This window comes from Onychostoma macrolepis, chromosome 18 (assembly GCF_012432095.1).
Source record: "Onychostoma macrolepis isolate SWU-2019 chromosome 18, ASM1243209v1, whole genome shotgun sequence".
Classification (NCBI taxonomy): Eukaryota; Metazoa; Chordata; class Actinopteri; order Cypriniformes; family Cyprinidae; genus Onychostoma; species Onychostoma macrolepis.
In genome coordinates, this window is record NC_081172.1 from 2241540 (window position 1) to 2255602 (window position 14063).

At 36.4% G+C, this 14063-nt stretch overlaps 1 protein-coding gene across 2 annotated transcripts in view; it reads left to right on the forward strand.

Moving 5' to 3' along the window:
* The first annotated feature begins 372 nt into the window (after positions 1–372).
* Positions 373–14063, forward strand: part of LOC131524129 (granule associated Rac and RHOG effector protein 1-like) — a 39453-nt gene continuing 25762 nt past the window's right edge. Inside the window, exon 1 of one of the 2 annotated variants that reach the window (XM_058750903.1) lies at positions 373–501. The gene's annotated coding sequence lies outside the window, so the exon portion shown is untranslated. Of the gene's footprint in view, positions 578–14063 lie in introns of both variants that reach the window. The other variant, XM_058750902.1, reaches the window with a different exon arrangement.

Here is a 14063-nt window from a genome sequence, read left to right on the forward strand (position 1 = left end):
ACAATTCGCAATGAATAAATAATAAATAAAAAACTCTTCAGAAATCAATGCCTGTATTAATAAACAAAATAAAATAATAATTATTCTAATTATTTCAGAAAATCTGAATAATTTTCTAAAATAATAATAAAATATACAACATATAGCAACATGTTCGATAAATTATTACCTATCAAATTAATAAAATAAAAATGAATGGCAGACTTCTAAAAACTACTTATAGAAAAAATAATAATGTATTATTATTATTAGGCCATATTAGCCATTATACATACAGGAACAAAAACTTCAATAAATATTGTACTGCCATGGTTTCAACGAAAACACGAGCAACAATGCACTTTAGTTTCATTTTTTCCAAGTGCACGCGCTCTTTGGTATGGTCGGACGCGCGCGTCGCCTGGTGGGCTCGCTCGTGCTCGCGCTTTGTGGACGCGCGCTCGGAAGACTCGCTGCGTCATTTCCGCTCTCCACAGACAGGAGGGTGGGGACAAACAGCTGGTAAGTGATGCCGTGATCCGACCGCCGATCGGGCTGTTTTTCACACCGATAAACGCCTTTCCCGGAGCCACTACAGGTAGGACTTGAGTCCGTTAATTCCCGCCGCCCTCGAGCGGCCGCGAGCACTTGTGTTTTGACGTGTTTGAGGTGTTTTTTTCAATCCGTGTCAACGAGAGGTGCTAACGGCTAACTGAGATTAGCTCCATAAACACTGATGGTTTTTGTATAATCATTTGAAACGTCATTTAGTTGACGTTAAAGGAGCCAAACGATAGCAGGAAAGCACTAAAGTGGTATTTCGGCGGTTACGTGGATTGTGAAGAGGTTTTGGTTCGTTTGTATCAGAATTGAGCCGTTTAAATCTCATCAAATCTGCTGCAGTCTGACTGTCTGATCTTAATTACTTCAATTAATGGCATAATTAACTGCTCCCGGGATCCTTAAATTACACTGGGCCTGGAGACCCTTCAACGCCCTGAAAAAGCAGCGATACGCTTCATTGCAGCCCTTTAGCACCCTAATGACAGCCGACGGGTGTCATACACACCCAAACCCCTGGCGAGTGTCATTGGGGATGAATTAGTGTTTACTGGGTGTCGAAGTGTCGGCAACTTCTAGATTTGGGTTGAAATGGGCAATCTTCCATATCAATGCAAAATATCATCGTAATCAGGTCATCTCGGGCTCGAGTGGTAGTTTATCACCGGGTGACTGGTCCTAACTGCCAGTGTTGGTTGGGCTTGGTTTTGTTTTCGCTGGAATGAGTGTTTAGTAGATAACAGACTGGTTTATTTAAATGAATTTTGTGTGTCAGTGGATCTATTCGGGTGTCAAGAGGATCCAGATTCCTGTAGTGGTTCTAGTGGCTGTAGCTCTCAGAATATTTCAGGATATTTATACTCAACTGCACACCAGTGTAACCCTGTACGTAGCTTAAATTTCACTTTGCAGTGTGAAGTTAAATGTATTTGTCGCCCCGTAAATGAAAAAGTTTGCTGGAGCATTTCTGCTGTATTTTCATTGGATTTAATTTGGATGATTTTGGGGTTCTTTAGCATTTGGTTTTGTTTCAGGACCCAGATTTTACATTGCATGTCAGCACAGAGCCATCATCATGACCACATGTTGAAATTTGTAATATTACCACTTGATTTATTCTTGCTTAAGTCAGAAGTACATCACATTTATATGCATGTTGCTATACTATATAGTAAATTTCAAATGTCTGATTTTTTTTATTTCATTGCAAAATATTATTATATTATCCCTTATAGAGTTGGATATATGAGAATGTCCAACTTTTTCTGTATGTAGAGTATACTCGCATATGGTGATATACTATATAGCAATAATATATCTCAACTGCTTGATTTGCTTGTATCGTTGCAAAATGTAACTTATCGTCCAGCTCTAATTTACTAAATGCGTCGACTAAGACTTGAATATATTCAAATATATTAAACATGAACATCATGATTTTCTGCAAAGCTGATTTAAAACGGTTTGTGTTAAAAGTGCCATACAAATGAATTTAACTTGGTCTATGCAAAGTATATTCTCATTGCAAGTGTGTAATGTAGTCTCGTTTTATTTAGTGTTTTTTTAATAGTTTATTTAGTGGGGTTTTTACGCATGCAAAATTTGCAACCTCAGACTATCCAAGATTTAGATGAGTTTGTTTCTTCATCAGATTTGGAGAAATGTAGCGTTACATCACTTGTTTACCAATGGATCCTCTGCAGTGAATGGGTGCCGTCAGAATGAGTCCAAACAGCTGATAAAAACATCACAATAATCCACACCACTCCAGTCAATTAATTAATATCTTGAGAAGCCAAAAGCTGTGTGTTTGTAAACGGTGCAGATTTCTCTCCCGATTCAGACAAGATGACCTGTTCACTGAAGAAAGCAATATTATTGATAGAAGACTCAACTTGAAGTTAAAAATGTCTTGATGGATTTATTTCTTGCAAACACGCAGCTTTTAGCTATGTATAGTGATGTTTTTATCAGCTGTTTGGACTTCCCATGAAGAAACAGACTCATCATGAAGGCGAGTAAATTTTCAGCAAATTAATTTTTGCGTGAACGATTCCTTTAAGGATGAGGGCATATAATGCAACCTGTTAATGTTGACTTCTAATTTGACTATAGCTCCTGCCAAGTGATAGATGAGAAAAGATTCGATGTACATTTGACGTCAACAACTAAAGATATGTAAAACATTTCTCCTCCTTCTTAAAAGTTGATCAACTTGTATTTTGCACAAGTCCCATTATATTATTTCCATTTAGTACCGTTCAGAGACCCATCAGAACAAACATGTACCACACGCTGATGTATAGTGTGCAAATGTAAAAAACAGCATTTTAACACTGTGTGATTGTGATTCTAATTGTTAGTTTCCACATTCTTCACCCTGGATTCCACAGAAGCCTGTGATCAGTTTGTTGGATGTATGCGAGTAGGTCAATTGCGCTCTATTCTCTGTGAACTTCATTGTGTTTTGCAACCAGGGTTTTCGTTAAACCCTCTTTTGAAAAGTGCTGCGAGCAGACGGCCGGCCCCTCTGAGCTATTGTAGCCCGACTCTCGAATGAGACTCGCTGGCAATGGCTTCTCTGAGTTCATGTGGAATGTATTTCCTGTTTGGGTCCCTTCAGTTTGGGAATGAAAGAAAAAGCATGACTCGCTGCTTAATGGATGCTGCAGCAGTGCTAGTTATTTAAAGAAGTATTTTCTCATGATCGGCCAGAACGTTTCTCTTTTTTTTAATTTTTTTTTTCTGACCTATTGACAATGCAGGAATATTTTTATAGTCTGGGAGAGTTTGCACTGTGCGTGAAATGGATTTGACCTATCTTTGTGGTCGGAAGGGTGGAAAGGAAATATTTTTGAATTTGTGTGTTATCTATCTAAACGAAATCATTTAGAATCAAACCTGTGAGAATGATGCTTCAAGCATTTGAGTTGTTCTGCATTTATTCACAAATTAATTTATACAGGTCTAAAAAGTCTTAATTCACAAACCTTAAAAGTCTTAAATCTGATCTGAAAGTCTTAAATTCATAGTCATGGCTTTAAATGTTGCATACACTACAAAAAATGATTGTAATCCTCAGTGTTTATGTTCATCTTTTAACATGATTGAACATCCTTAAAACACATTTACTAAAAATGAAGATATTAAGTATTGTTTTCAAAGAAATTGGACAAAATTAGGTTATGCTTGACACAAGAACAACAATGAGATATAACAAACCTTTTTTTCTTAGAATTTTAATTATAAACTCACTCCATTTTGATCAGTTTCTCAGAAAACAATACTTTTTATCTCATTTTGCTTCACAAGATGCCAAGGCAAAAACACTGTGGACGGACAGCAGCTTTTGATACATTTATCCTGGGTTTCACAGACAAGGCTTAAGCCTAATCCCAGACCAAAATCTAAGTCTGAGCTGTTTCAACTGAAAGAAACTTGCTCTGACTGATCTTAAAATATATCAGTGCCTTTATTTTGTCTCAATATGCACACCAGTAATGTTTTTTCTAAGGCACGTTTATAAAAATTACTTAAATGTCCTAATTGAACTATGGCCTAATCCTGGCTTAACCTAAGCCCTGTCTGTGAAACCGGGCTTAGAAGTTATATCCTAAAAAGTAATAAAGATCTGTTGGAAGCTGCATTTGCAAACTTTGAAGTGATGCTAATAGAATTCGGTGTGTGTGTGTGTGCTGCTTAGACATTTAGACATTTCCTTCAATTTATTACTTACTTGATCTTTAAAAGATCTTCACTTTTATAAAGCCCTCAGAATCCCAGTATTGGCATTTCTGTGTGTTCATATGTTATGCATCCTCCTGTGAAACACAATCATGTCTGTTTCTTTATTTGACCAGTGTTTGGAATATGAGCAGTGGTGTTGGCTAATACTGTTGCTATGGGAATAATGCTCAGGTCATCTGTGAGTGGCCAAACAAGCTGTTTTCATGAAGTTTCAGTTCTCTTTCTCAGATTAATTCTTTATGACTTTGTGCAACACATAGCGATGTTTGCTCTTATGACAGTCTGTGAATGTAGAATTGGTTTTCTTTACTTTGTTGCTTAGTTCAGATGGACGTTTCAAGGTTGCATGCATTTCGGTTTGGATACATGCGAGCCCGAGGTGTGTGTGTGTGTGTGTGTGTGTGTGCGCTGCTGGCCGGGCCGGCGGGCTGAAAGATATCCCCCTAACAAAGCATTCCAGTGTTGTTGGGAATATGCTGCATTCTCTTGCTGACTGCTATTGCAGTTTAGAATGTCACAATGGAATCTTTTCATGGGGGAAGGGCGTGTGTGCGTTTCTAACACAAGTCAGATTAGCCATTCTCACTCTTCATGGATTTTTTTCATCGAGTACTAAGTGTTGTTTGAAGCAGAACATAAGTAGCTTAATCTAACAAGTTTGTCTAAAAGTTTACACTCTTTAAACTGTGTTGAATTACTGAGCTTTTAGAGTGTAAGTTAAAATTTAAACTATTGCAATTGAAACTTCAAGTTTTGTTGTTGGCTTCATCACCTTGAATTCTCAGTCTTTACTAAATGAATCACCTTAAAGTCACAAAAACAACCCATTTTCTAGGCTTGGGAATTATCTCTGATTTCACAAATTGATTTGATTCACAAGCCCTTGATTTGATTCTGTTCTGATTCCGATTTGATATTGATTCATTTGGATAATATTTCAGGTACATGTTAATTTTTCCTAAGCTAAAATCTTTACAAGCTGTAGACTGTACAAGGAACCCTATTTAGTTGGTACATTACTACTTTATTAAATGTTCAAATCAACAGTCCTATTTATTTTTAGGTAGAACAATCAACACTCAAATAAAAACTTGAATGCAAGTTGAATACAAACTTTTAAACTATACACAAGACTGTTTTTATATCAACTTAAGGATGTAATTGTATTTCCACTCCAATTCAGTGTTGAAACATAAACATTTAAATGGTGTCATGAAAACAGTTTTATGACAGATTTATTCAAGCATACAATGAATGAAATTGCTAACAAATTAAGTAGAAATAAGTAAAAACTTTTGGAAAAAAAACCAAAAACATTTTATATATATTTTTTCTAGCTAACGTTAAATGAAATTGTTCACAAGCTGGTTTATTGATGTCTTTCCATGGGTGAAACACTGAGTGATCACATGAGACATGAAACCAGTTGTACTGTATCTGTAACACCTGATGCTCACATTTATTTCATTCTATAACTAGTAGTAAAAAGGAAGAGATGATCGGTTCGTGTGTTTGAACCAAGGCGGCTGCAGCAGCAATCTGTCACACCACATTAAAGAGCGTCAAAACCACATCAGCTGCATTTACTTTTGGCATTAACATGCGATCACCATGATCTGATCAAGCAGATTGGATCATCAGTCAATTAGAACACAGCGCGCTTACATTTGGCAACATTAGCTGACTTCTCTATCGGATCTGTCTTTCCCGCAATATTTAAATAAGTCTGCAGAGAATGGCCCCGGTGCAAAGTCAACCTGAAGTGGTAGGTTTTCTTTTGAAAAGCATTTTCAGTTGCGGGACATTTTACAAATCAAAGATAAGCGTAGGAGTCTCACTAGCGCTCCACTCGGGTGTTCTCCGTCTTTTTTTCTGACAGTTCGCGAGAGAGGGGGTGGTGTTTTGCGTGATGTCGACCTGTGAATGCAGACACGATGGCTGGATTGCATTTACGTCACACTGAGATCCGATCACAATGCGTCACATTTACACTTGTCTTTTCAATGTGTATGTGGACAACATCCGGATACAGGTCGCATTAATGCCAAGTGTAAACGCAGCCATCTAGCCTATTGTTTGAATTTCTCAATACATTTTACAAAGAGAAACTAACTGAACAACAAAGCTTAATCAGTAGTCAGCCCAACCCTACCATTTTCTGATCCAAAAAATGTAGAGCAGGACTTTTATGTGATCTCTCAGGATTTACGTGGGTGCTACTGGTGTCAGGTGGATGTAGCGAAGGAGGGATTCGTTACATCAACCAAAAAATAAAGTTGTTTCAGAGGCGGAAGTTGTTACGTTTTGATTACAATTTATAAAGAGAAGTTTATTCTCTTTGGAACAATTTGGACTGAAAACATGACATACAGAAGAAACATGACTAAATAGAGTAGATTGCACTTTGACACAAATATTAAAATAGAAGATTGCTGGTTATTGCAACAGAAGATATTATACGTTTTTTTTTTTTTTTTCCTGTGCTAATAGATATTAATCTGTATTTAATTTAACCCACTAACACTCCTCTTCAACCAATAAAAATCAGTATGTGAATTGCACGGCAGCATCTCAGATTTGTTTCTCCCCCTCAAATTTCCTATCAGAAAATCTTTAGAAAGCAGATCAGCCGTCCATCAGCTCGCCGATGATGTCATCTGAAAAACAGGTGTTGCAGGAAGGACTCTGAGTTTGAGCGAGTTTCACCGAGGGTTGAGTTTCGCAAACATGTCCTCACGAGACGCCTCTCACCAGGGCTTTCCTCCACGCGTGCGCTGCTGTTTTCTGATTAGCCAAAACCAAAGATTTTGAGGAACAAAGAGCACATTCAAAACAAATGACTTCTCTCACTGTTACCAGTTTATCCCTGGCAGAATCGGAGCCGTCGGGACTGCTTATAGTAAGCAATGAGGTCATTCAGCATGAATGCAAGACTCTTTTGTCTTAAGCTTTGTGTTTGCAGAGGTCACGCTATTCCAAGTTTGCCAAAGGCCACGAGAGGAAAGTCTTCTTTCGAACGTTTTTGTTTAATGTTAAATTGCTGTTTCGTGATGGATCTGGGATTTCTGTTGGATCTCCAAATGTATGAGGAAATGTGATTTCTGAATTAATTATGTGTCATTTGAGTCATAAGTGCAATTAAAATCTTGTTTGGCGTGCCAGAACCCTTACAGGTTTATAGTAATGATGTTGATGAGTAAATGCACATCCGCTCTAAATGGTTTGTGCATTCCTGTACCCGAATTGTTGCTGGCGTACTGTTTTAGATGCTTGGTTTGGCCTGATATCTGGAGCTGTGATGGCTCTGGACGGTGTTTACATGTGGTAGTTTCTCGCTGTTTGGTTTCTGAGGTAACTAGTCTAAACTCGTTTGCTTGTCTACTTTCCCTCGTGTATAATTTCCTGAGGAAAAAACCCCCAAGCAGTCTCGTCTTCATTAATATTCCTGTGCGCTTTTAAAATCGTGAAAGCCAGACACACAGTGTTTATCATGTTTTTCCATTTGACAGTGTTATGGATGTTCACTCACTAGAGACTGTATTATGGTGTTTCTATGTTTTTGGATGTGATGCAATTAGTTGCTACCATGGCTTTCAAGTCATGTACCATGGTATTTTCTTGGTGCACCGAGGTACTTTAAAGAATACCTTGTAAATACCTTGGTATGTTTTTTTAATCATTCTGTACCGTAGTGTTGTCACGGTACTGATACCAGTGAAACTTCGGTACCAAAGCAAAACACAAAAACATGGTAATTAAAAAACACTATTTTTATTAATAAAGTCAAACAAAAATAAAATGTGCAAAAATCAATGCCATTCTTTATACTTATTTAAAATTGTGTTTTCAAGTTTTTCTGCAAGTAATAAAAGTATGAAAAACAGTAAACAATTTTCACCCAAATTTAATTTGTCTTTTAATTAATGAAATTTAATAAAATTACATTTTTTGGTAAATAAAGGAGATTTACTATTAAAATTAAAACATAGAAGAAATATTGTGATTATTTCTTAAAAAATAAAGTTTTATTAATTTTTAAAACCGTAGTAGTAGTATGACACACATTCTACTAAATAATAATTTTGACGTGAATACCTTTAAATTTCTGTGTGTATATGATATGACGCTGGTTTTACTCAAATGAAACAGTAAAATGCTCGTGAAGGGACTTTCAGAGCAGTTCTGGAGATGTTTATGTATTTATGTCCTCACTGAGATGGCAGATGCTGAAAGCACCGTGAGCGTCACATGCGCTTCAGTGTATGTAGTAAACAAAACTGCGTGTTTCTGCCATTCATTCATTCACTCACACGGAGACTCGCAGAACATGCAGGATTCATATTTGAATCGACTTTTGCGGTTTAATATTTACAGATACTAGTCCATAATGCGATTTAAGTGAATAATTCATCCAAACTTTGACAAATTCCATGACATTCCGTGTTAAACTGTAAATTCCTGTTTATAACTGGATTTCGCGATTCCGTCCGCGTTTTCTGCATTGCAAAAATCATAGGGCCGTACGCGTCAAGAACCGGGTTGACCGTGACGTTTTCATTTTTTTAGTACCGACTTGGTACTGAAGTACTGGGTCTTTTGACAACACTACTGTACCGTAGTATCACCATCTGATGCCACCATAGAGCTTTTTGTGGTTGGGTGTCATGAAGTAAAACATGAATTGGTTTCTTGTTTAATAGCGATGTCCTAATCAGTCAGGAGACCCTCGCATTTTCAGAATCTGCTGTAATGTATAAAATAAATATGATTTTTGTCCATAGCTAAAATGACACAGGTGTTCACTTCAAATAAAATATAGTTGTGCATTGTGATTGGGTTGCATAATTTCATTTTTTTAAGGTGTTTTGGTGGCTGATATATTATTTAAATGGTACAAAATCAATAGTTTCAAACCTACTAATCTCTTCCATTGCGTTCTTGCCGATTATTGATTACACATTATTGTTAATATAGCTATAATATCAAAGCTCTTTGAAATGTTCATGAAAGTTTCCATTTGGTAAACAGTCTTTAGTAGTGTACTTTTTCATTGGAAAATGTGAAGTTAATTTATCGTTTAAATGTTTTTGTTTTTACTTGCTGAAAAATCTGCTTGATGATTTTTATCTTTTGATATATCATGACAAGTGTCATGTTGAGTGTGGTATCGTGTCAAATCGAACACGTAACTGACATGTATATTATCATTTTAAAGCTGAAAAATTGTTTTTACTTATGCGATTCCCAGTCCAAAGCAGTGTTATTTTAGTATTATTCATATACTATTGTTATATATATATATATATATATATATATATATATATATATATATATATATATATATATATATATATATATATATATATATATATATATATATATATATATATATATATATATATATATATATATATTTTTAATTATATTTAATTTTTATTTTCGGTAAGTTTTATGTGTTTTTGTCATTTTTATTTATTTATTTAATTTATTTCTATCAGTTAGGTGCCAAGTAAACATTACTCATTTTTATTGAAGTTTTTAAAAAATATTTACTTTTTATTTTAGCCTTATTTAAATTAATGAAAGTGATTTTTAATAGTTTTAGTTTAAGTAAACAGTAACAACACTGCTCCAAACAGAGAGCTGTGCATAAATACGGCCAGAGCTCATAAAGTTGTGGCTTATTTTTATGGTGTCCGATTCAGTTCTGTTGGGTATCAAGGAATGTGAAATGTGTTTCGCTTTGGGAAACGTGCAGGATAAAGCCAGATGAACTGGAGAGCAGGGAAACGCTTTGCACATTTATAATCAAACTTGTTTTTAACATGCCTGTCATCCTCACAGTTTTATATCCGAACGCTGCATTTAGAAACCGCAAGACCACAGAAACCGTTTCCATCACAAAAATCACAGCGTCCTCAGACAGTCACCCAGTGGAGTTTTCATCCACGTCAGGCCTGCTACCGAGCCAAGCCGCAGAGATGGCCATCGTTCCCACAATGCACCACGTGCGTGTGAAACCTGAGCCGTGCTCTCTTTTGGCGTACGGCTGAAATGGAGTCGTGAGTTGAAGCAAGGGTCTGAATTCAGGGGGAATACGCTCTTACTGGGTCTGAGACGCATCTAAGACAGGAATTCTGGAGAGATTCGAGGGTTGAACGACTGCGTTCTTTTGTTTGTGAGGATCTGTGAAGGTTGGTCTGGTATTGTTAGTCCAGTATTGTTGCTGTCAGTTCTGGTTTCATGATAAAATACTTGTTTTCTTTTCTACTCTTGCTTCTGTTTAACAGGCTTGTGTCAAAATGTACGGTACTGATCTGTATTGACGATTATAGGCACTGTGTGCTGACATAAGCACACTTGACAGCTGTGCACAGCACATGTGTGGATACGGGGGTCTCCGCTGTGTGTAACACTTGTGTTGTGTTCGCCTGTTGTCTGTCTTCTGAATGGGAATCTCCAGAAATAATGCCACAGCCACTCTGGAGTCAGTGTAGCACTTAAGAGTGCATAAATAGATCCACTAAATGAAATAATATAGTGATCCTTGAGGTGAAGTGACAAGAAATAGACAGCTTTTTTTTTTTTCGTATTAATGCACGAAAGCAAGTTTAGGGTGATTTTACCACGGTTAAGAGGTTAACATGAAGAGGGGGAAAAATCACTGTAATGCATGGCCTTTATCCTATACAAACTAGTGAGAATAGGATGCCAATGGTCATAAATTGAGTAATTATTTTATATTATAAATATATTTCATATGTTGACGTGACATAAACATAATGTTCAAATAGAGAGGAATTTGTTGCATTAATATTAGATTATTTTTGCACAGTAAAACCTTCTCCAAGAAGTTGCATCTCATCCTCTTCAAACTAAAATGAATAAATCAGCATAATTTTCTTGTGCTTCTTAAGATAGACTTGTTATTAAGTTTGTATTAAGAAGCCCTACATAATTATGCTGGTTTAGTAGTTTTAGTTTAATGGGGATGAATTCAGCGATGCGACATCTATTTTAATTAATACACTAAAAAAGAGAAGCTTTCTAATCTAGTAGGCAGTTGTTGAATTAACTAGTTGACCATCCTGACTCATCCTAAATACTGGATGTTTTACAGTCGCTATCAGCAAGAGCTAGTTTTTGAAGTGTGATGTTTTCCAGAGATTTTGTTAAATGTGTGTTTGCTCAGATTGGACAACGGACCAAAACCTGTCTGGAAAACATTCATGGAATTCAGCTGAACGTGTTTGTCAGTTTGTCACTTTTGTCGAGTTTCCCAAACTAGCTGAATTTTGCCTCTCACTGCAGGTATGTCTGCAGTGATAAATGACGTCCTGATCTTCCTCTGACAAAAGTCATCCTCTCTGTCTCTGATAATGATCCACCTTTCTGTGTGGAGGGGAACATTCCTGGGCTTCATTAGTAACAGATGTGAAGGACATTTTCAAAGTGTGTCCTGTGAGCGGAAAGCAGCGCTGTAGTGTGGTTTGGTGGGGTGGACAGTTGTGTTTTTATTTATTTTTTACAATTTTTTTATCATTCATGTATGAGGACAGCTGTGTTGCCCGACAGGAACTGCGCCGCTGATGGTGGATCATGAGCAACAGCTGTCCTCGCCATCATCGCAGCCCTGAAATACAACACAGCAACCGTTTGCTTTCATATAGCAGGACCCTGTAGTCAGAAAATATCTTTTTACCTGCATGGTGTGTGATATTAACACTTCTATTCACAAGTTTGGGGATAAGATTTTTTTTTTTTATGTTTCTGAAAGAAGTCTCTTCTGCTCTCCAAGGCTGCATTTATTTTATCAAAAATACAGTAGTATTACTATTTAAAACAACTGTTTCCTGTATGAATCTGTTAAATGTAATTTATTTCTGTGATCAAAGCTGTATTTTCAGCATCATTACTCCAGTCTTCAGTGTCACATGATCCTTCAGAAATCATTCCAATATACTGATTTGCTGCTCAAGAAACATTTCTGATTATTATCAATGTTAAAAACAGTAGAAAACTGAATTTTCTATAAATGTCTTTACTGTCACTTTTGGTAATTTTAACGCATCTTTGCTGAATAATATATTTGTCATCAAATTTTCTCTTGTGTGTTTTATGATACTTTAAAATGTAGTTTAGATGTGCAGATTTCTGGGTTTTGGTCCAGTGATTTGCACCCCATTGGTTTTCATTTGTAGGGACAAAACAGCTGGTCTGGAATAATTTTTGGGTGAACAGTCCCTTTAACTGTTGTGTTTCCGCCAACATGATGTGTACATCTTTGGATGCTTATTCTGTTACGTGTGGGTTTGGTATTGTTGTGGACTGAAACAAGCATGCATCGTTACTAGCTGGTTGACTGTTGATGGTTCATCTGCACAGTGATATTAGTATTGTGCTTTTGCCAATACAAGAAGCCGCACTGACAGAGGAAGTTCTGAACTTTAATTAGCACGAGACCTTCAGCACAGATGATCCATCATCACAAGACTTCCTTTTCATCTTCGACCAGCCGTCTCCCGTTCGTTGAGGGCCAAGTTTGTCACACTGTTTCCACTGTTGTGTGTTATTGAGCAGGTTAAGCAGCGAACGCTTTGACCCGGTTGGCACTGAAACACACTTTAATCCACGGGGTTTACAGACAGGAACTGCGCTCGTCTATTCCTTGTCATGCGCTCAAAGACCGGGGCTTTTACAGGAGACAGACGTCTGCTCTTCTCTTTCTGAAAGGCTCACAGAAGGAGCCTGTCTCTGTCCTCTAAAGGTGACATGAGTGTTTGTCTGTGTTTGGGCCCGTTGTGCATGTGAGCGCGTGTTTTCCTAGATAACTGTTTGTTGTTTGTCAAAGGAAGTGAGATTTTGAGGTCACTGGAACACAGCAGATAGACAGAAGGGACTTCTGGAATGTTTTTATGCTGTTTCAACAGCACAACAAGTTCCCGTAGTGTTAATTCAGCAGCACAGTGATAATTTTGAATAATAATTATAATACAGTATATTAAAACAGCTATTATGATAATTAGTATTATTGATTTTATATATAACTATTTTTATTATTATTAATTTTTTTCATCCGTATTTTAATTTATATACTATACACGTTTTGTCTAGTTGGCACTATATTTGAGAAATTAAAATTTTAATATTTTGTTATAGATTATTTTTAATTGATTTAAAAAGTTTGATCAAATTTTGTTTTATTAATTAATTTAATTGGATACCATGTTTAACAATAAATTTAATAAAACCAAAATCAACAATTTGCGAAAACAATAAAACATATTTACTGGGTTTTATGTTCAGTTGTATACAAACAGAGTTATGTTTACATTCATTCTTGAGGTCTAACAAACATGTGGAATGATTTCCTTCCTCATTAATAGTATGAAATTAATATTGTGATAAATACTCATTGAATGATTTTTATTGTAATAATATTTCTGGCCAAATCGCCCAGCCCTACTTTTAGGTATGTGAAAAATGGTTGATTTTCAAAATCTGCTTGCCTGTTGGTTGTCTAGTCAGTCCTAATTAGGTCTCATATAATGTGGCACGTTTCACACAGGAACGTGTTTTTGTGTTCAGTAAAAGACTATCCAGCACCTGAGGCCGTCATCTGAAGTGTGATGACTTTAGCTGTTAAAATGAGTGAAATTGTGCGGCATTATATTTTTTTCATCTTATGCAAATCCAACGGGACTTTTTGCATAATGACAGGACGAAACAACACATCTCTCATGGGTTTTACCTGGTGGTTTTGAATTGCAGATATT